Genomic DNA, 24125 nt, shown 5'->3' with positions numbered 1-24125 from the left:
GCAGAGTTAGTTCTTTCTCTTTATGTTTCCAAAGACTATTTGTTTAACTCTCCTTATAACAGTTACTTTACTATATTTATCTTAAAGAACTATTTATTCCTCTTTAGGTAGAAGGGACTGTCTCTGCAGTTCCGAACCTTGGCATAGTGGAATATAGGGTATGCTTTAAGTAAATGTCTGTTAATATAGTAATTATGATTTTAAAAGGGGATCAGAATTGGTAGAAGATCTAGAAAACTAATATGATATGTTTTATTCTGCTGCAAATCGATTGTGAACAAAATTAATATTTCTTAGCAAACAAAATACAAAACTTTATTTCTCCACGTAATGTTTTAGAGCTACTTCTCTTGTTCACTTTTTCTTAAGGGGATATCAGAACATATACTTGATATATATAGGAAAAAAACTCTTTACTGTGAGACTTGCTACTATTACATTTTATTTCTATGATTTTAAATTTACTATGGCTATGAACATGAATATAAAGGGCATGAGACCTTTGAACTGATTTTATACACTGGAATAAAAATTTGTAGCAGTTTTACCAGAACCTTAAATATGCTTTTTTTTTTTTTTTTTAATTTTGAGTCATTCTATATCCTGGAAAAAAAGAGCAAGTACCCTTGGAAAATATATATCTATATTTGTTTTTTAGTCGTTAAGTCATGTCTGACTTTTTTATGACCCCATGGACTGTAGCCTGCCAGGCTCCTCTGTCCATGGAATTTCCCAGGCAAGTCCTGCAGGGATTTGTCATTTCCTTTTCCAGGGCATCTTCCTGACCCAGGGATTAAACCTACATCTCCTACTTGGTGGGTGAACTCTTTACCACTGAGCCGCCCAGGAAGCCCTGAAAGTGAAAGTGTTAGTGTTATTGGACTCTTTGCAACCCTCTGGCTTCCCTGGTAGCTTAGACACTAAAGAGTCTGCCTACAACACAGGAGGTAAGGGTTCAGTCCCTGGGTCAGGAAGATCCTCTGGAGAAGGAAATGTCAACCTACTCCAGTATTCTTGCCTGGAGAATCCCATGGACAGAGGAGCCTGGTGAGCTACAGTTTATGGGATCACAAAGAGTCAGACACAAGTAAGTGACTAACATAAGGAAACCCTGTCTGTATCTATGTCCGTGCATGCGTGCCAAGTCGCTTCAGTCACGTCTGACTCTTTGTGACCCTATGGACTGTAGCCCACCAGGCTCCTCTGTCCATGGGATTCTCCAGGCAGGAGTACTGGAGTGGATTGTGACTCCAGAGATCTTCCTGACCCAAGGGTTGGAACTTGACTCTCCTGAGTCTCTTTCATTGGCAGGTGAATTCTTTACCACTAGCACCACCTGGGTGTTCCTTTGAGCAGGAAATATTATAATGGAAACAAATAGCTTTATAATGAATAAAGGAAGCAGCTTGTTCTGTCTCATGCAATATTATTTGGGTCTTTGAGAAGAAATGTAAGAGTGTTGAGATATATATATATATATATATACACACACCATACATAATCATAATCTTTGGTACATTGTAAATAGTTGTTCAGGATCTCCTAGACATTTTTCTAGATGCTGAGATAGAGCAGTGAAAAACCCACATAATGCTCTTGTGGGGCTGATGGAGTTTTAAAGATTGTAATGATAGAAAATTAAAGAAAAATAAAATAATTGAACAAGATAATTCTATATAATTATAACTTTCATTGAGAAAAGATTAAATTAGATAGCAACAAGATTAAAAAGAAGTTGAAGTTTAAATACACTGGTCAGGAAAAGACATGAGACTTAAAATATATACCATAGAATTGGTCAATGAGCAAAAGAAGGGTGAAAATGCTGTAAAAGAAAAACAGATTAAAAATTGAGCAATCAAATGTTTTGTTTCCTTTAACACAGTTTCCCTTTTATCAGAGGTGTAGCAAAATCATGTCCATTGGCATTTACACCAGATTGGGCAGCTAGCTGGATTGAAAGCAGTTATAGGAGTCCAGTTTCTTTCCATTTGAGATAATAACTCTTGGTAGAACACCATGCAATTAATAACTGCTTAGAAGTACCTGTTTATTTGATCTGAGAATTTTACTGGCATATGTTGCCTTCTCTCTTTTATGACAAGAATGGTTTCAAAATAAAACACATTGCCTAAAATCAGTACACTGAAAACCACAGGGCCATTATTTAAGGCAAGTCCATGGGGTCTCAAAGAGTTGGACATGACTGAGCACACGTGCACACCATTTCTTAGCCTAACAAACTTGAAGGTGTCCCTTTGAGCAGGAAGCATTATAATGGGAAGAAATAGCTTCGTTACTGTAACTTTTCTCGAGAAATAAGAACTGTCCTTTTAATGAAGCAGCTTGCTCTGTCTCACGGGATATAATTTGGGCCTTTGAGAAGGAATGTAAGGCTGCTGGTCTGGTTTGAAACGGTTGTGTGTGGTTGTCCAAATCCCTGAAGAAACTTTTACGTTTCTTGCCAAGGCCGCTGCTATTGAAAACAGTAAATATATTTTCAGAAAGTTAGAGCAATGGAGAATATAATAATTCACCTGTCATCTTTTCAAAATGTTAGTTTCCTACTGGGAGCATGAAGTTGGTCTTTTGCCTCATTTGACTATCAATTTTGAGTTGCTTCATTAATTTTTTCACTGGGTTAGGGCCAGGTTACAGAGGAGGGGATGATGAACAGAGAACTGAGAAGTCATAGGCTACTTTTAAGGCATGTTTTCCTCTATACATTTGGAGTTTAATGCATTTTAGGGTTTTGAAACAAGAGTTGCAATACCTGCAATAGGACACTTCTACCATCAAAAACATAAAATAATTGATGTATAAATTAGTAGGACTACATCCAGGGAAAATTTTATTTATATTTTTATATACCACTATAATCGTTAGGGTAAAGAGCTAGTTGGTATAAACATTTAGTTTCCCAATCTCAACTTTGCAAGTTGATTTGCAACTTTGCAGCTTAGCTAGTACAACTCTGTTCATTCTCTAAAGGAAATCCAATTATGGAAATTCATTGGCAAACATGATCATACATTACTTGTGGAAACTAAGACAGTTTCAGCCTACACACTTTACTTCAGGTATTGGTGTATAAATCATCATCATCACCATCATTGTCATTGAGATTCATATGACAGTATATGTATTCTATGAACTATTCTAAGTGCTTTATGTGCTTTATTTCATTTGCTATTCATAGTAATGTTAGGATGTGATCATTTTATGGACATCTTTTAGGGATGAGAAACAAGAAGGCTTAGATAGTTTCAGTAACAAGCCCAAGGTAATTCCAAAAATTCCCAAGTTGTATGCAAGGTAATTTTTGGTATCCATTAAACAGCCAATAGACAGATTCAAAGCAAAAGGTAAAGTAGGAAAATTTGGCTTTCTTTTATGAATGCCTCCTTTGTCCCTTGATAGTCTCTTTTCATTGGTTTGAGCAAGAAACTAATTTGACGGTCAAATTAGACATATTCTCTAAAAATATTAAACATTTATTCTTTACAGTTGCTTTTTATTAGAAAGTCCATTGAATTCATTTGGCAGGATGTGCACTATGGTTATTTTTCCTTGTCAAGAGGAAAGTGGCAAGTTGTTCTTCCTTTTTATAATCACAGAAGAATACCAGAAGCTCAATGTGTCAGCAGTGTCATTTCTGAAAATGTGTACACTGCAGTTCCAAAGTTAACATATGGAATCCTTATCAAGTCTGAAAGGAATAGCAGAGTGACCCCAGTATAGTGAAAAGTCCCAGCGGTGTTTCTGTTTTCCATTCTAAGAAGTGCTGGGTTTGCACAGCTGAACTCTGTAGTCATAAGATTGCTGGAAGAAGTGAGTAAAGAGGTCCTTTGTCCCCTCAGAGAACACAGGTAAAGACCGAGTCCCACGTAACTGCTCACATGATGCCAAGAGAATATTAAGGAGTCACTGTGGTTCAGAGAACAGCAAGTCTGGAGACCTTTGCCTTGGCGACATTACCAAGGGACAAAATCTTCAATCTATCAGTTAAAAATGAATGCTTTAAACAGTTGCTATCTAGGGTCTTCCCTAAATCTTTAAAAAGATGTATGCACATTATGCCCTTCATGACTTTCTCAATGGAAATTTCTAATGCAAAGCATTATATTGTAGTCAGAAGAACCGTACCCTCATGGTGTTCTGAACACAGTACCCTCTTTTACTACTGACCTGTATCTTCATCATTTAATACTGCAGGTTAATTTATTATTATGAAGATAAAATTCACAAGTAGTATTATGTCAACTATGTATATCATAGCTAGATACCCTTATTGTAAGATTTATTGTACTTTTTGGCAAAGGATATTGGATCACAAGCCAACAAGAATGTTAAAGGCAGCTAAAAGAAACATCATAATAATGCAGTGTCTTGTGGTGAGGTGGGTTAAAGCAAGGAACACTTTTATATTGTGAAAGAAAGTATACAAACAGTTATAAAGAGAGGTCATGACACAGGCTCATTCACATTTAAACAGGCCAGAAATAAAAGAATCTGGTTATTTCTGAAAGTTGTTGTGAGATTGAGGCTTCTTGTCTTATGAAATCAATACTTTGTCATTTCTATAGTACATCTTGATTTTTAATTCATACAATGTTATGAAATGTTATAAATCTCAAGGAAGAAAAAGGGCTCAAAGCTTAAGGAGTTCATGCAAGAGAAACTGAAGTTAGAGAAATTGATGACTACCCCAGATATAACATTCGTTTCCTCTCTTTTACCTATTGAGTCTAACTTTAACCTAAAAAGCCTTGATATCTGTCAAAAGATAGCACTGGAGATCAAGCCATATTTTTTTCTCAGTCATTAAAGTTCTAACATCCAAGTTTGTCAATATATGGAACTGAGAAAAGTTTTTATTTTTGAAGACTTAGTTTAATAATACAAATAGGTATATCATTTTAAAAATTGTTGGAATTTTCCGTTTTGAACATTGTATTTCAGTTTATGACCTCTATATTGAGCATAGATGTATCATGAAGAAGACAGGTATTTTCATCTTAAATAAAAACTCTTGACAAAACTCCTAGAGATGAGGTTAATCTCTGTGCTCTAATATATAAAAGTATCATCTAGTTATTGTTTAGGATACAAAAATGTCATTTATTCTTTTCTTGGTGTCTCATTCCAAATTCTTGGTCTATACTTGATCTGTTTATTGTTACTATATAATAATTAAGATTCTAAGTTTTTAGAAGAACAGGATTTGTTGTTGTTCAGTCACTAAATTGTGCCTAACTCTTTACAACCCCATGGACTACAACATGCCAGGCCTCCCTGTCCCTGACTATCTCCCAGAGTTTTCCCAAGTAAATGTCCGTTGAATCAGTAATACCATCCAACCATCTCATCCTCTATTGCCCTCTTCTCTTCCTGCCTTCAATCTTTCCCAGCATTGGGGTCTTTTCCAATGAGTAAGCTGTTCACATCAGGTAGCCAAAGTATTGGAGCTTCAGCTTCAGCATCAGTCCTTCCGATGAATATTCAGGGTTTGTTTCCTTTAGGATTGACTGGTTTGATCTCCTTGCAGTCCAAGGGACTCTCAAGAGTCTTCTCCAGAAGAATAGGATAGTATCCTATATTTTTATCCTTCATACCGTTTTGAAGAATTTAGGCACATGTTAGGGGTCATGATAAATACGTCTAAAATAGTGTAGCACAGCATAGTATGAAATAGAGTAGAAGAGAATGTTTTATGTATTGCTCAGTGAAATCTGTGTATATAAAATAGTAGAAAAATAGACCACCTTGCATTGTTTTTTTGTAACAAAAAGAAATAAGAAAAGGAAGAGAAACAGTGTAAATACAGGTTAAAAGATGGATGACAGGTCCTGATCAGTTTAGCGCAAACCTTACATTGGCAACTAAACTTGACTCTCTTGGTAAGATGATAGATACTTTCCATTATTGAGGCCTGTCTTTATTCGCCCTTTCATTTTTTGTTAGCATACCATAACAGATCTCCCCATCCCAATAGGAGAAATACTACACTCCACAACATTCCCTGTTATAGAATCAACCAAGCCACGGTATATTACGTAAGTATGTTCCAGCCACCTACCCACCCTGCTGTCTTGCCACCTTGGCTTAGAAGAAATCCTGACCATTAACAACAGATTGTTAGCTCTATTCAATGAGCAAATAGCATGGTTCTTTTTGTGTTAGAGCCAGAGCTCATGGGAGCATGTCTTCTTTCGCCCACTTGTGTTCATTGACATCATGTTAGCAACATGAAATCGATCACAAAAATAGACTACATACTTACCCCATGGAAATTGGCGCATACTATGAATCCAGCCCCTTTTTTTCTGATAGCATTTGTTAAAAATTTCCTAGAGTGCCACTGGGTTTTCTTTCTCTTTTCTTAAAGAGTATCTATTTTATCCTAGATTTCTCATTTCTTTTTTTTTTTTTTTTTTTAACCTATTGGCTTTTTAACTACAGTTGATCCTTGAACAACACAGATTTGAACTGTATGGGTTCACTTACACTTGGATTTATTTTTTTTTCAGTAATAAATACTACACTAATACATGATCCATGTTGATTGACGTCGTGGATAAAGAACCACACATAAGGACAAATCTGAAATACAGAGGGCTGACTGCATGTTATCTGTGGATTTTAAACAGTGCAGATGGCCAGTGCCGCTATTCCCCAAGTTGTTCAAGGGTCAACTATATGTTTATTATAATCTAAGAACTGTAATTGAACATAAGATCAGACAAGTCTATCAAAGTAGAAATTGATAGATTTATTTTGAAAAAAAAAAGCATCTTAGTTTCTAGTCATTTGTAGTAACTGTAAGCAAAAGGAAAAACTGCTTTTTAATATTATAAGTATATCTTTTGATCATTGTTTCTGTACTCAATGTCTGATGAACCTTAAAATCTCTGATAATTGAAAATTTAGAAGACATCCCTTCATTTCTGGATCTCTATTTTTGTTTCATTGGGGACTGAATTTTTCTTTCTATTATTGCCAATTTGCTACTTTATATTTTTGGAGTTGCCGTCAAACAGTGGCAGATTGCAAAATATCATTGATCATCTTCTAGAATGAAAGTGTTAACAAAAACAAAAATATTATTGTTAAGTTATAACAGGTGTAATTAACCATTTATGCTCACTGACTATATTTAAATGGTATTTTTCTCCTTTATTTTTTTCTTGTAGGCCTAAAAATTACACAGCATTTTCTCTCTCATCTTTAATATAAATAGAAAGATGAAATAAGTCTGGAATTCACATGGGATGCTTTCCATTTGTTCCATTACATATGTCAGAGAACATATAATTTATACTTTTCTCCTTAAGTCAAACAGCATTAGTTTTCTTTAAACATCTGGCTAGCATCTGGGAGATCTACTCCATGGACTATTAATCAGACTATCATTGTGAATTTTGGGTAATGACCTATGTGAATAGAATATATTTATATGTGGTAAAGTTCACTTTATTGATTCAATACTACTTGGCATCCTGAAGTGCTTTGGTTTTCAACACAGTTTAAATACATTGCCAAAGCTTTATTTATTTAGTAAATTTACTCAGTTTTTCATCCAAAGTACTACATAGTAACAGCAGCTAGGCAAGATCCAAAAGGCACTTTGTCTTCCTTCTGTTATTTTCACTGAGCACTTTTCTAAGAGTTAACTTCAGTATCCAGCAGCAGACTGGTTTAAGATGCAATGCACTCTTCTTTTTCTCCCCTTCTGAACTCTCCTGTCCAAGTCTTGACATTTTAACTCATCTGTTTTGCCAACAGTCTTTCCACACCACCCTCTTTCTTCCTGTATCTGTCTGTGTCTCCTATCATTAGGAATTCCAGTCTCTAATGATGAAAAGTAAAAGCATAAGCATTAAATCACTTTTTATTTTTTTTTTTTATTTTTTTATTTATTTATTTTTTTATTTTTTTAATAAATTTATTTATTTTAGTTGGGGGCTAATTACTTTACAATATTGTAATAGTTTTTGCCATACATTGACATGAATCAGCCATGGGTTTACATGTGTTCCCCTTCCCGGACCCCCCACCCACCTCCCTCCCCATCCCATCCTTCTGGATCATCCCATTGCCCCGGCCCTGAGCCCTTGTCACATGCATCGAACATGGAATGGTGCTCTGTTTCACATATGACAATACACATGTCTCAATGCCATTCTCCCAGAACGTCCCACCCTCACCTTCTCCCTCAGAGTCCATAAAATTGTTCCATGCGTCTGTGTCTCTTATTCTGTCTCGCATATAGGGTTATCGTTACCATCTTTCAAATTCCATATATATGCATTAGTATACTGTATTGTTGTTTTCCTTTCTGGCTTACTTCACTCTGTATAATGGGCTCCAGTTTCATGTCTTGATATATCTTCTCATTTTTTAATGCAACTTTGCTTTCTTGCTTATATGAAATGTTTGCTTTTTTGTTGTTCTTCTCGAAGTTTCTCCTACTCTTATCTGAGTTTAAAGTCTGTATTAGTCTGGGCTATAAACAAAAATAAATAGCCCAGGCTAATACAGACTTTAAATTCAGGGAGAGGAAAATGGCAACCCACTCCAGTATTCTTGCCCGGAAAATTTCATGGACAGAAGAGCCTGGCGGGCTACAGTCCATGGGGTTGTGAAGAGTCAGACATGATTGAGCACACACACTGTCAACTGTCAAGCTTACTACCTCAATTTAAGAAGGAAGAATGAAAGGAGATAAAAGAAAAATATGTAAAATATGCATCAAAATTAACACAGAGCTAATAGCTTTTGGTGTTTAAGTTATTTTTAAATTTTTCTTTAAACCCAAATTCCCAACTTTAAAAGAGAGTTCCATATTTAACCCTTTCACTTTTTTTCTTTTCTTTTTGCCTCTTTATTTTTTAATTGAAGGATAATTGCTTTACAGAATTTTGTGGTTTTTCTGTCATCCATCAACAAGAATCAGCCATAGGTGCACCCATGTCCCCTCCCTCCCAAACCTCCCTCCCATCTCCCTCTCCATCCCACCCTTCTAGATTGTCATAGAGCCTTGTTTGAGTTCCCTGTGTCATATAGCAAATTCCCATTGGTTATCTATTTTACGTATGGTATTGTAAATTTCATGTTACTCTCGCCATACATCTCATCCTCTCCCTCCTGCCCTTCCCCATGTCCACACTTCTGCTCTCTCTGTCTGTTTTTCCATTGTTGCCCTGCAAATAAATTCATCAGTTCCAATTTTCTAGATTTCATATATATGCATCAGTATATGATATTTATATTTCTCTTTCTGACTTACTTCACTCTGTATAACAGGCTCTAGGTTCATCCATCTCATTAGAACTAACTCAAATGCATTCGTTTTTATGGCTGAGTAATATTCCGTTGTATATATATATGTATACAACAGCTTCTTTATCCATTCATCTGTTGATGGACATGTAGGTTGCTTCCATGTTCTAGCTATTATAAATAGTGTTGCAATGAACATTGGGGTACGTGTGTCTTTTTTAAATTTTGGTTTCCTCAGGATATATGTCTAGGAGTGGGATTGCTGGGTCATATGGTGGTTTTATTCCTAGCTTTTTAAAGAATTTCCATACCGTCTTCCATAGTGGCTGCATCAATTTACATTCCCACCAGCAATGCAAGAATAACCCTTCTACACTTGATTCCTACTGCTCTTATACTTTTGTGGATGTCCCTCTGTTCCTTAGTCATTAATCCTCTAAGGATAGGGACTATGGTTAAATGAATGTTTAAAGAACATTATAGCAAATAGACTTGATGATGTGTAATGAAAATAATCAAATGCTAACTAACTTTACTGTCTTTTTCCTCTCCTTATGGTAATGAATGCTCAGCACAGTGAGAGGCAGGAGGAAAGAATACTCTCTGAAGTTTTGTTTCCTTATGACATATCTCTAACAGTGGGACAGTAATATGTCTGTAACTCTGAACTACTGATTCTGAAGGTAGAATTACAACTGTGAAGGCAACAAGAGTGCCTCTTGAACATATTTCTAGACAAATTACCTCTGATAACCTGGAATCACTAGTGATCATGGCTCTGTTTTCATCAGTTGTTTTTTTTTTGAGATACCAGAAATCGATTATTGATTCTTGATTGCCTGGGAAATAGGATGGAGACAAACCCTGGTTTTTAAACAGCAGTGTATCCTTTTAAAAATTTCTATGAAAATATGAAATCTGATCCATGTCTCTAGTTCCTATCCCAATTTTCTAAAGACTTTGCCCTGTGATGGTTATGTGCTGTGACTGTCTGATTGAGGTCTTCCCCAGATGTGGCTACATGAGTCACTGGATAAGGAATTCCTTTATAGATGTTTGGAGAGTGTGTTGGGAGCTGGTGTAATGGAAGGTGTTTAGTTGTATGTGGCCTCAGTAAATCAGAGACTACTGTTTCCCATACAGGAAGCCTAATGAGCCAATGATGACTGCAGAATAAAAAGCAAACAGGGTGTTGATCATCCCACACATAGCTATTAGGTAGAAGGCACACCAGCTGTAGATCATGCTGAGTGGAGCAACAGAACAGTCTATCTTACCATTTCCTACCATTGCTTTAAAATAAACTTTGGCATTTAAGAGGTCACAAAGCAGTTCTGTATCTGACTGTTGTCATGTATTCAAAGCATTTAGACAGCTCTCATCTTTATAAGCAGAAATAAGACATTTCATGTAAAGGATGTATCTAGCAGATAACAACCTGGAAAGGCCTCTAGACAGAGGAGAGCAGAGCAAAGGCACAAAGAAAGGGACCTCTCATTTCCTCCATATTCTCACAGAAACCTCCTAAGTCCCTCAGTAGCTACTTTCTGCTGCTTATGTGGGCCATTATAATGACAGGAGTGCTCTGAGGGTTGGTGGTTTAATTTTGTATCCTGAGGTGCATCTTCCTTGTACAAATGCCCATAGGAACACAGACACATAACTCTTCTCTCTTATGTGGTTATTCTGCAAGTTTTCACTTCTGGTATGAGAATACTAAGAGGAACTACTGAAATAGGAAAAGCAATGTGAAATTGCAAAATTTAGGGGGAGTTTCTTCTTGCTATATGCCAATGGCCTGAAATTCCAATACTCTTGGGGAGGGAGTGTTCCTGCTGATTGAACTGACTAAATTTATAAGCAAATTGTTGAGTGGGAGATGAGAACAGACCCAAACAGGAGAGGAATAGGAGAGACAAAAGCTTAGCTCTGGTGATAATGTACCGCATGATTTTTAGAACAGAGAGTGAGATGTAAAAGTGAGGAGAAATACAAATATTTGAGGGGAAATGAAACCATTTCATTAAAAAAAAAGCTGGGTTGAGCCCACCTCTCTCTCTCTCTCTCTCTCAAGCCCAATAAGGGATGGTTAGTCACATTTTTATAGTTTTATCTCACTGTCAAGAATCAAAACCATGGCTCTGAAAGAGACCTCGATGTCAACATACTAGAAAAAATACAGAAATAATTCTTTTGCCAAATTGTGCATTCTTGTTCCAGGGTCACTAGTCCACTTAGAAATTCCCTGTGAGAGCCATGGATTTGAAACTCAGTTGGTGGGAGCAAAGAGGTCTACCTTTCTTGATCCTCACTGTTCTGAGCTTGTGGACAGTCATGAACTTTTCTTTTTATGTGATCTCATGGGTGAGAGAACTGCACATCTGCTTGGCTCACAATAAACTGTGTAAAAAAAAAAAAAGTCTAAATATGTAACAGATGCACCAGAGGATTTCATTCTGGGAGGAATTCACTTATACATTCAGACAGTTTACACATTCCCCCATAGTCACAATCCTATCCTGACAGTCATTATGGTGTAGATTGGGAAAGCTGGCATTGTGTTCCTTGTGGAAATGAATACAATAGATTTTCCACATACTTGTTATATATGCTCAGTAAAGCATTCTGCACATACATGTAAATATGAGAAAGTTTTATACATTTTATTGGAAATATAACCTAGTCAAATATTTCAAATGACAACAGTGGGCAGGTAGCATTCTATTTGCAAATCTTTCTAGAACATATCAGGGTCACCAAACCTGATGAGCAAAAGTCAGAATACTTTTGAAACCTACTTCCTCAAGGAAACTTCCCTCAACTAATTAAGGAGTGATATATAATTTTGGGGAGAAGGCAATGGCACCCCACTCCAGTACTCTTGCCTGGAAAATCCTATGGACGGAGGAGCCTGGTAGGCTACAGTCCATGGGGTCGCTGAGAGTCGGACACGACTGAGCGACTTCACTTTCACTTTTCCCTTTCATGCACTGGAGAAGGAAATGGCAATCCACTCCAGTATTCTTGTCTGGAGATTCCCAGGGATGGTGGAGCCTGGTGGGCTGCCGTCTATGGGGTCGCACAGAGTGGGACACGATTGAAGCGACTTAGCAGCAGTAGCAGCAGCATATAATTTTGACAGTAACTTTTTTATACCTTAAAAAAAAAAGTATAGCTCCATATGTAAAGTTCAAAACCCCTGCAATCAATGATGCTGAATCACAGTCATAGTTACTTTTGTGAGTTAATGCATGAAAAGGGTTATGAGAGAGACCTCTGGGTCTGGTAATCATCTATATCTCAATCTAGGTGGTAGTTAGTTACATGAACGTGCTTACTTTGTGACAGTACATTCAGCTATACACATAATATATGTGCATATTCCTGTTGTGTGGCATGTTTCGATAACACATTATTTAATACAATAATAATTGTGTACTTGCTTAAGAGAGTTCATAGGAAGGATGCATCAGGGTAAGTGGATTCCAGTGTTGTATCTGGCTTGTACTAACTTGTGAGAACCAGCAGCTAATTTCCAGGAATTTTGTGAGCTGGCTTTCAAACTCAGCCTTTGTTTTTTTTTGTTTGTTTAGCCATGCTATGTGGCTTGTGAGACCTTTGTTCCCCAGCTAGGGATTGATCCTGGGCCACTGTAAAAACTAAAACCTAAATAAAGTATATTAAAATAAACATGATAATTACTCAAAATATATTGCTTGCTAACTATTTTACTATTACCTGTTCTCAAGCTTATTTCCATCTTTTGTATTTCTGCAGTGGAAATACTCTATAATATTGTGCTCCTAAGACTTTTGTTCAGTGACCTCAGATTATTATCTTGAACTGGCCATGGTAGGTGTATTTATACCACAAAATCAGTAAACACTATAAATCAAGACTTTCTTTACCTTGAAGGGCCAATCTTTATACATTTATAGCACAGAACTCCTAAATCCAGTGTTTCAACAATGATATTAAGGATTAGATATTCATAATACACATAGTTTACAAAGGACTAACTAATATCAGAATATAAAAATTCCCTACAGGAGTGTCGGAGTCAAAGAGAGGTTTGAAGATGGTGGAAGGGGCCTCATGGAGTATAGGTACCTCTCTCTAGAAGTTGGAAAAGACAAGGAAACATTCCTTCCTGAAGCCTCCAGAAGGTTCACAGCCCTGCCAACATGTTGATTGTAGCCCAGTGATACCCATTTTGTTCTTCTGACTTCCACAACGAATTCAAGCCCTGATCCTTTGGAGTGGGAGCATTGACTCCAAGACCCTAGACTACCAGAGAACTAACCCTAGGGCGTATCAGATAGTGAGAACTGAATCAAAAGAAACCACTTGAATACAAAACCTGGCTTACCCAACCACCAGTAGCACCCTGGGCAGGACGCCTCATCTAAACAACAAACAAAACAAAAATACAAACCCAGTTATCAGGAGACAGGAGTACCTGCTCACTCAGCCTTGCCCATCAGAGGAAAAACAAATAAACAAACTCAGCACAAATCTAACCAGATATAAAGTTTACAAAAAACACTGAACCAATCTTAGGAGGGCAGAAATCAAAAGGAATAAAGAATTCAACTTTGAAGACTGGGAAAAGGAGACCTCAAACACAAGTTAAAAAAATAATGAAAAAGTAGAGAAATACTACACAAATAAAGGAACAAATCAGAAACACACAAGTCCAAACAAATGAAGAGGAAATAGGCAAACTACCTGAAAAAGAATTCAGAATAATGATAGCAAAGGTGATCAAAACCTTGAAAACAAAATGGAGAAAATGCAAGAATCAATTAACAAAGAATTAGAAGAATTAAAGAATAAATATACAGAGACAAACAACACAATTACTGAAATTAAAAATACTCTGGAAGGAATCAATAGCGGAATATCTGAATCAGTGAGCTGGAAGATAAAATGGTGGAAATAACTTCTGAAGAGCAGAATAGAGTAGAAAGAATGAAAAGAACTGAGGATAGTCTCAGAGACCTCTAGGACAATATCAAACGCACCAACATTCAAATTATAGGGGTCCCAGAAGAAGAAGAGAAAAAGAAAGGGAATGAAAAATTTTTTGAAGAGATTATAGTTGAAAATTTCCCCAACATGGCAAAGGAAATAGTCAAGTGGTGCAAAGAGTCCCATACAGGATAAACCCAAGGAGAAACATGCCAAGACACATACTAATCAAACTAACAAAGAGTAAACACACAAAAAAAGAATATTAAAAGCATCAAGGGAGAAACAACAAGTAAGGAAACCCCATACGTTTAACAGCTGGTCTTTCAGCAGAGCCTCTGCAGGCCTAAAGGGAATGGCAGGATATATTTAAAGTACTGAAAGGGAAAAATCTACAACAAAGATTGTTGTACCCAGCAAGGATCTCATTCAAAATTTATGGAGAAATAAAAAGCTTTTCAGACAAGCAAAAGTTAAGAGAATTCAGTAGCACCAAACCAGCTCTACAGCAAATGTTAAAGGGGCTCATATAGTCAAAAAATACAAGAAAAGAAGAAAGATCTACAAAATCAACCCCAAACAATTAAGAAAATGGCAATAGGAATATATATATCAGTAATTACTGTAAATGTAAATGGATTAAATGCTCCAGCCAAAAGACACAGACTGGCTGAATGGATACAAAAATAAGACCCATATATGGGTCTTACAAGAAACCAATTTCAGACCTAAAGACACATATGGACTGAAAATAAGAGGATGGAAAAATATATTCCATGCAAATGGGAAGCAAAAGAAAGCTGGAGTAGCAATCCTCATATCAGACAAAACAGACCTTAAAATAAAGAACATTACAAAAGATAAGGAAGGACACTACATAATGATCAATGGATCAGTCCTAGAGGAAGACATAACAACTGTAAATATCTACGCACCCAACATAGGAGCACCTCAATATATAAGACAAACACTAACAGACATAAAAGGAGAAATTGACAGTAACACAATAATAGTAGGAGATGTTAACACCCCACTCACACCAATGGACAGATCATCAAAACAGAAAATTAATAAGGAAACACAAGTCTTAAACAATGTATTAGATGAAATGGATCTCATTGATATCTTCAGGACATTCCATCCAAATGTGGAAGAATACACCTTCTCAAGTGCACATGGAACAGTCTCCAGGATAGACCACATCTTGGGTCACGAATAAAACCTCAGTAAATTTAATAAAACTGAAATTGTATCAAGCATCTTCTCTGACCACAAAACCATGAGACTAGATATCAATTTCAAGAATAAAAAAACAAAAAACAAAAACTGTAAGAAACACAGACACATGGAGATTAAACAATATGTTTCTAAACAATCAACAGGTTACTGAAGAAATCAAAAGGGAAATAAAAAAAATTTCTAGAAGCAAATGACAATGAAAACATGACAACTCAAAATCTATGGGATGCAGCAAAAGCAGTTCTAAAAGGGAAGTGTATAGTAATACAATCCTACCTTAAGAAACAAGAAAAACATCAAATAGACAACCTAACTTTACACCTGAAACAACTGAAAAAGAAGAAGAACAACAACAAAAAAACCCACCAAAATTAGTAGAAGGAAAGAAATCATAAAAATACAAGCAGAAATAAATGAAAAAGAAATGAAAGAAACAATAGTAAAAATTAATAAAACTAAAAGCTGGTCCTTTGAGAAGATAAACAAAATTGACAAACCTTTTTCCAGACTCTTCAGGAAAAAGAGAAGAATCAAATCAACAAAATTAGAAATGTAAAAGGAGAGGTTAAAACAGACAATGGAGAAATACAAAGGATTATAAGAGACTATTATGAACAACTGTATGGCAATAAAATGGATAACCTGGAAGAAATGGACAGATTGTTAGAAAAGTTCAATCTTCAAAGACTGAACCTGGAAGAAATAGAAATTATGAACAATTCAATTACAAGCCCTGAAATTGAAGCTGTAATCAAAATCTCCCAAAAAACAGAAGCCCAGGACCAGATGGCTTAACAGGAGAATTCTTTCAAACATTTAGAGAAGAGCTAATGCCTATCCATCTAAAACTCTTTCAAAAAATTGCAGAGGAAGGAACACTTCCAAACTCATTCTACAAGGCCACCATCACCCTGATACCAAAACAAGACAAAGACAACACAAAAAAAGAAAACTACAGGCCAATATCACTGATGAACATAGATGCGAAAATCCTCAACAAAATTTTGGCAAACAGAATTCAGCAACACATCACAAAGTTCATACACCATGATCAAGTTGGGCTTATTCCAGGGACACAAGGATTCTTCAATATATGGAAATCAGTCAACGTGATACACCATATTAACAAATTGAAAGATAAAAACCATATGGTAATCTCAATAGATGCAGAAAAAACCTTTGACAAAATTCAGCACCCGTTTATTATTAAAACTCTTCAAAAAATGGGCATGGAAGGAACCTACCTCAACATATCAAAGGGCACATATGATAAACCTACAGCACACATTATTCTCAATGGTGAAAAACTGAAAGCATTCCCCCTAAGATCAGGAACAATACAGGGATGTCCACTTTCATCACTATTATTTAACATAGTTCTGGAAGTCCTAGCTACAGCAATCAGAGAAGAAAAGGAAATAAAAGGAATCCAGATCGGAAAAGAAGAAATAAGCTCTCATTGTTTGCAGATGAGATGATACTGCATATAGAGCACTCTAAAGATAATATCAGGAAATTACTAGGGCTGATCAGTGAATTTAGCAAAGTTGCAGGATACAAAATCAATATACAGAAATCACTTGCCTTTCTATATACTAACAATGAAAATTCAGAAAGAGAAATTAAGGAATCAATCCCATTCATCATTGCAACAAAAGAATTAAATATCTAGGAATAAACTTACCTAAGGAGACAAAAGAATTGTACACAAAAAATTCTAAGACACTAATGAAAGAAATGAAATATGACATAAACAGATGGAAAGATATTCCATGTTCTTGGGTAGGAAGAACCAATATTGTGAAAATGACTACACCAAACATAATCTACAGATTCAATGCAATCCCTATCAAATTACCAATGACATTTTTCACAGAACTAGAACAAACAATTTCACAATTCACATGGAAACACAAAAGACCCCGAATAGCCAAAGCAGTCTGAGAAAGAATGGAGCTGGAGGAATCAACATTCTTGACTTCAGATTATACTACAGAGCTACAGTCATCGGAACAATATGGTACTGGCACAAAAACAGAAATATAGACCAATGGAACAAGATAGAAAGCCCAGAAATAAACTCATGCACCTATGGATACCTTACTTTTGACAAAGGAGGCAAGACTATGCAATGGGGCAAAGACAGCCTCTTCAATAAATGGTGTTTGGAAAACTGGACAGCTACATGTAAAAGAATGAAATTAGAACACTTCCTAACCCAATAAACAGAGATAAACTCAAAATGGATTAAAGACTTAAATGTAAGACCAGAAACTATAAAACTCTTAGAGGAAAGCATAGGCAGAACACTCGATGACATAAATCAAAGCAAGATCCTCTATGACCCACCTCCTAGACTAATGGAAATAAAAACAAAATCAAGCAATTAGAACCTGATTAAACTTAAAAGCTTTTGCACAGCAAAGGAAACACTAAGCAAGGTGAAAAGACAACCCTCAGAATGGGAGCAGCTAATACAACTAAATACCAGAAAACAAACAATGCAATTAAAAAGTGGAAAAAAAGACCTAAACAGACATTTCTTCAAAGAAGACATACAGATGGCTAACAAACACATGAAAAGATACTCACCATTGTTCATTATTCAGTTCAGTCCAGTTCAGTCACTCAGTCATGTCCGACTCTTAGCGACCCCATGGACTGCAGCACACCAGGCCTCCCTATCCATCACCAACTCCCAGAGTTTACTCAAACTCATGTGCATTGAGTAGATGATACCATCCAACGGCTCTTGTCCCCTTCTCATCCTTCCTTCAAACTTTCCTAGCATCAAGGTCTTTTCAAATGAGTCAGTTCTTTGCATCAGGTGTCCTAAGTATTAGAGTTTCATCTTCAACATCAGCCCTTCCAATGAATATTCAGGACTGATTTCTTTTAGGATGGAGTGGTTGGATCTCTTTGCAGTCCAAGGGACTCTCAAGAGTCTCCTCCAACACCACAGTTCAAAAGCATCAATTCTTCAGCGCTCAGCTTTCTTTATAGTCCAACTGTCACATCCATACATGACTACTGGAAAAACCATATCTTTGAGTAGACTTATCTTTGTTGGCAAAGTAATGTCTCTGCTTTTAATATGATGTCTAGGTTGGTCATAACCTTTCTTCCAAGGAGCAAGCATCTTTTAATTTCATGGCTGCAGTCATCATCTGCAGTGATTTTGGAGCCCCCAAAAATAAAGTCAGCCACTGTTTCCACTGTTTTCCCATCTATTTGCTGTGAAGTGATGGGACCAGATGCCATGATCTTAGTTTTCTGAATGTGAAGCTTTAAGCCAACTTTTCACTCTCCTCTTTCACTTTCACCAAGAGGCTCTTTAGTTCTTCTTCACTTTCTGCCATAAGTGTGGTGTCATCTGCATATGTGAGTTTATTGAAATTTCTCCCAGCAATCTTGATTTTAGCTTGTGCTTCATCCATCCCAGCGTTTCTCATGATGTACTCTGCATATAAGTTAAATAAGCAGGGTGACAATATACAGCCTTGAGAAATGCAAATCAAAACTACAATGAGATATCACCTCATGCTAGTCAGAATGGCCATCATCAAATTTCTACAAACAATAAACGCTGGAGAAGGTGTGGACAAAAGGGAACACTCACACTGTTGGTGGCAATGTAAATTGATACAGCCACTGTGGAAGACAGTGTGGAGATTCCTTAAAAAACTTGGAATAAAACTACCATATGAAACAGCAATCCCACTCCTAGGCATATACCCTCAGGAAACCAAAAGTGAAAAAATACATGTATCCCATTTTTCATTGCAACACTATTTACGATAGCTAGAACATGGAAGCAACCTAGATGTCCTTCAACAGAGGAATGGATATAGAAGTTGTGGTACATATACACAATGGAATATTACTCAGCCATAAAAAGGAACACCTTTGAGTCAGTTCTGATGGGGTGGATGAACCTAGAACTTATTATACAGAGTGGAGTAAGTCGGAAAGAGAAAGGTAAATATTGTATTCTAACACATATATATGGAATCTAGAAAAATTGTACTGAATAATTTACTTACAGGGCAACAATGGAGAAACAAACATACAGAATAGACATGTGGACATGGGGAGAGGAGAGGAGAGGGTGAGATGTATGGAAAGAATAACGTGGAAACTTAATTACCATATGTAAAATAGATAACCAATGGGAATTTGTATAAGTATACCTATGGTTGATTCATGTTGAGGTTTGACAGAAAACAGCAAAATTCTGTAAAGCAATTATTCTTCAAGAAAAAATAAATTAAAAAGTCCCTACAAATCAATTAGGGAAAAATAGAAAATGAGATAATTAGGAAAATAGGCAGATGATTTGAACATTATAAAAGGGGGTTTGTGTGAACATGGTAAATGTATTCTATTTTAGTAGCCATTCGAAATATGAATTAAAATAATGAGTTACAAATATAAATCCATCAGAGGAGCTAAAATAGAAAAACTGATGAATCCACATGTCGGTGAGGATGTAGAACATTTGGAACTTTCAAAATCTGCTAGGAGAAGCAAAAGTTTGTACCAATATTTTGAAAAACTATGTGCCAATATTTATGAAACTGAGCATATGGGGAGGGAGATGGGAGGGAAGTTCAAAAGGGAGGGGATATATGTATACCTATGGCCGATTCATGATGAGGTTTGACAGAAAAAAGCAAAATTCTGTAAAGTAATTATCCTTCAATTAAAAATAAATTAATTAAAAAGACCTGAGCATATGAATACCCTATGTATTACCTTCCTAAGTATATATTGAACCAAACTACTTACATATATTCATCACGGGATGGTCACAGAGCTAGTCATAGTAATCGGAAACTGGAAAGCGAAACAAATATCCATCAACAGTAGAAAGGATTAATAATATAATTGCATATTACATAAAACAATGAAAAAGGTTGAACCATTGCTACATGTTAATCATAGATGCATCCTACAAAAATAAAGTTGAGAAAAAGCAGCTTGGCACATAAGTGTACACAGAAGAGCATTACAATTACAGTAAATTAGTGTAAGTCACTTTAAATTGGTGTAAATTAAATTAGTGTAAGAAGTTAGAGGGCATGATTTTTGTTGTTCAGTAACTCAGTTGTGTCTGACTCTGTGACCCCATGGACTGCAGCATACCAGGCTTCGCTGTCTTATCACCAACTCCTGGAGCTTGCTCAAACTCATGTCCATCAAGTCGGTGATGCCATCCAACATCTCATCCTCTGTTGTCCCTTTCTCCTCCTGCCTTCAATCTTCCCCAGCATCAGGATCTTGTCCAATGAGTCAGTTCTTCACATCAGGTGACCAAAGTGTTGGAGCTTCAGCTTTGGCATCAGCCCTTCCAATGAGGCATAACAGTGGTAACTTTGTGAGAGTAGTAACTGGGAGAAGTCACACATAAAGGAAATTCTTGGAACGATTTTATTTCTTCATCTGGATGCTTTTGCATGGCTTTGTTTACTTTTTGAAAGACTTGCCAGCTGAAGGGCCTAAACTTGGGGGCTACTTTCTCTTTGATAAAAAGGGAGGTAAGCTAGGGTTGAAAAGATATTAAGGATATGTGAGATTTTTCTCTTTGAGAGGGAAGAATGAGAGAAAATAGAAAATAGCTATAAATTAAGATGTGTGTACACTTCTATACATACACTGTACTTGAATAAGAAGCGAACTTTGAAATATAGAGAAAAATGCTTGCTCATCTGAAAAAAAAGAATACACACACACACACACACACACACACACACACACACACAAGTTGTATATGCATCAGGACTGATAGAAGCTTTAAGGTCAACAGTGTCATTAAGGAATCTGTCTATTCTCTCTGATGACCAAAGGGTTGAGTTTACAATGGGTCTGATTCCTCTAGTAGTTTTCTGCATCAACAGGGATATTTTCCCTTTGTTTGAATCTAGCACTGGAGAGAGATTTCTCAAGTCTTTGTTTAAAAATAGGAAAGGGCTTTCCCAGTAGTCTACAGCAATATTACCCTTAAATATTACTGATCAGTAATTGTCTGCATGCTTACTCTTAAATTAGTCACCATTAAGGAAATGATATTCCCATAATTTCAATTAAAAGAATAAGCCTGACAGGTAAAATCCTTTAAACTTTGAACTATTTAACAATGCAGGGAATGTAGAATAGATTTTGAAGACCCACTCTTAACCACACCACTCTGGTGAATCCTTTTTAACACATGTTCTATACTTAATGCTCACTTTTTAATCCTGGAAATTTTTTAAAGTTTACATTGTGATGTAAATATTAAATCTGAATCACTTAAGAACCCATGATGCCTTTAATGTCTTGGATGAAATTCACAGTACTTAACCATCTTCCCATATCACCTTAAAATATCAGTACAGTGGTCTAATAATATAAAGGAAATAATTTACCATGTGTTTCATTATTAGAAAGGATTAACAAAGGATTAAATACACTGGTTGACATAATGATATAGCTGAATGCTTTCAAACATTTGGTAATAAATAAGGTTGTATTTAGAAAAAGGAAAATAATAACCAAAGTATTTTGACATTTTTTTTTTATATTTAACATTTCAATATGAGAACCAAATAAGGGCATGACTATGTGAATGATTGTTGCAGACTGATAATGTGTGACTTAAGTGATGCTGGTAACTTCACTACCGTAACCAGTAATATCTTGAGTGCAAAGATTTTTTAAATGGCATGTAGCTCTTGGGAAATCTCTCAACAAAACAAATTTTAATCTTCTGTTTGAATTATCCAGAAGGTGCATTTCTGGAAAATTCAATTATATATTTTAAAAAATCTTTCTGTTTATATGCAAAGCAGAGTTAGGTTTGAGTTTTGTAAAAATTATTAATAGATTTTTTCTTCTATGGTAACTCTAGGGAAACTTTCAAATCACAGAATACACAAGTCATTTCTTTATTGTGTAAGATTATCTTAATATTGCAGACTGTCTAGACACTATCCTAGAACATCACCCATTAAATGCCAACAATGACGTGTGATTCCCAAACATTTTGACAACCTAAACACATTTCCAAATTTTTAAAAACCTCCAGAATCATTAGCAATAGGGTTATTAAAATTCTCTTTAAAATGGAATGAACATGGATACTTGAGTTAGACAGATCTGATTTTAATCCCTTATCCTATTCCTCATTGCTTGTGTAGACTTGATAATGTTAACTCATGGTCTTCTTTTTCTCTTTTGCAAAAGAGAAATAACTTTGCAACCTCCTTTTTAGGATTGATACAGCTACTGGGCACAAAATAGTTGCTCAACAGAAGTTATTTTCTTTATCTTTCTCTTCTTTTCCTGTTTGTTTCTTTATATTGCTCTAGATTGCCCATCCCAGCCTCTTTATTTGCTCAGAGACTTTACCAAGGGAGGGCTTCCTTGTTGGCTCAGATGGTAAAGAATTTGCCTGTAATGCAGGAGACCCAGGTTTGATCCCTGAGTTGGAAAGATCCCCTGGAGAAGGAAATGGCTACCCATTCTAGTATTCTTGCCTAGAGAATTCCATGGACAGAGGAGCCTGGTGGGCTACTGTCCATGGGGTTGCAATGAGTCAGACACACATAAATCAAACTAGACTACAATCCAATGTATGGGACTTTGGCAACCATATGGAAAAATATTAACAGATGAAACTGATGATATTTAATTTCTTAAAAACAGATAGTTGAAGGAGTCAATTTGGTCACTACAATAAGTATATATTAACTATTTCTTTAGTTCTTAAAAAGTTTAAGTAAACTAAAACTTCACCTATGTTAGTCTGAATTTTACACTGTACTTGAATCAAAGGTCCAGACCATGTAAATATCACTTCTTCACAAGACATAGATGATACCATTACAGCAAAAAAAATTCAAATTAACAATGCCAAGAAAAATGGCTGAGATATATAGCCACACAAAACCTGCAATGGTTACATTAAATTGTTTTAATGTGTATGTAAATGGTGAGTTAGGAAAGGGGCTTTTAAGCCAATTTTCTTTTGCTAACAATTTACAGATTTCAAGGGGAACGAATCGCAAGTATTGTTGTTGTTCAGTTGCTAAGTTGTGTCCAATTCTTTTGACCCCACAGACTGCAGCATACCAGACTTCTCCGTCCTTCACTATCTCCCAGAATTTGCTCAAACTCATGTCCATTGATTCAGTGATGCCATCCAGCCATCTCATTTCCTTTAGAATTGACTGGTTTGATCTCCTTGCTGTCCAAGGGACTCTCAAGAGTCTTCTTCAGCACCACAATTCCAAAGTATCAATTCTTCAGCACTCGGCCTAATTTATGGTACAATTCTTTACTGGGAAAACCATAACTTTGACTATATGGATCTTTGTAGGCAAAGTGATGTTTCTGCTTTTCAATATGCTGTACGCTCTCTAGGCTGGTCATAGCTTTTCTTCCAAGGAGCAAGCTTCTTTTAATTTCATCGCTGCAGTCACTGACCACGTGATTTTGGAGCCCCCCAAAATAAAATCTGTCCCTGATTCCAATATACACATTCTAATAGAATTTACATTACCAAATCAGTAATCTGACACTGATTCATAAGTATAATAATGACAGATTTTTCTCCAGTAGTTGATGAGGCAATTCTGATTGCTTGCCTAAAA

At 36.1% G+C, this 24125-nt stretch overlaps 1 protein-coding gene across 6 annotated transcripts in view; it reads left to right on the top strand.

Annotated features, from left to right (window-relative positions):
• LOC145509795 (uncharacterized) overlaps positions 1 to 24125 on the top strand; it is a 1222357-nt gene that overhangs the window by 936632 nt on the left and 261600 nt on the right. The gene's annotated exons all lie outside the window — the stretch shown is intronic.

This window comes from Giraffa tippelskirchi, chromosome 6 (genome assembly GCF_054371585.1).
Source record: "Giraffa tippelskirchi isolate mGirTip1 chromosome 6, T2T-mGirTip1v1.2.pri, whole genome shotgun sequence".
In the NCBI taxonomy this organism is placed as follows: Eukaryota; Metazoa; Chordata; class Mammalia; order Artiodactyla; family Giraffidae; genus Giraffa; species Giraffa tippelskirchi.
The sequence above is the reverse complement of the archived record's forward strand: the minus strand, read 5'-3'. Positions and strand labels throughout refer to the sequence as shown.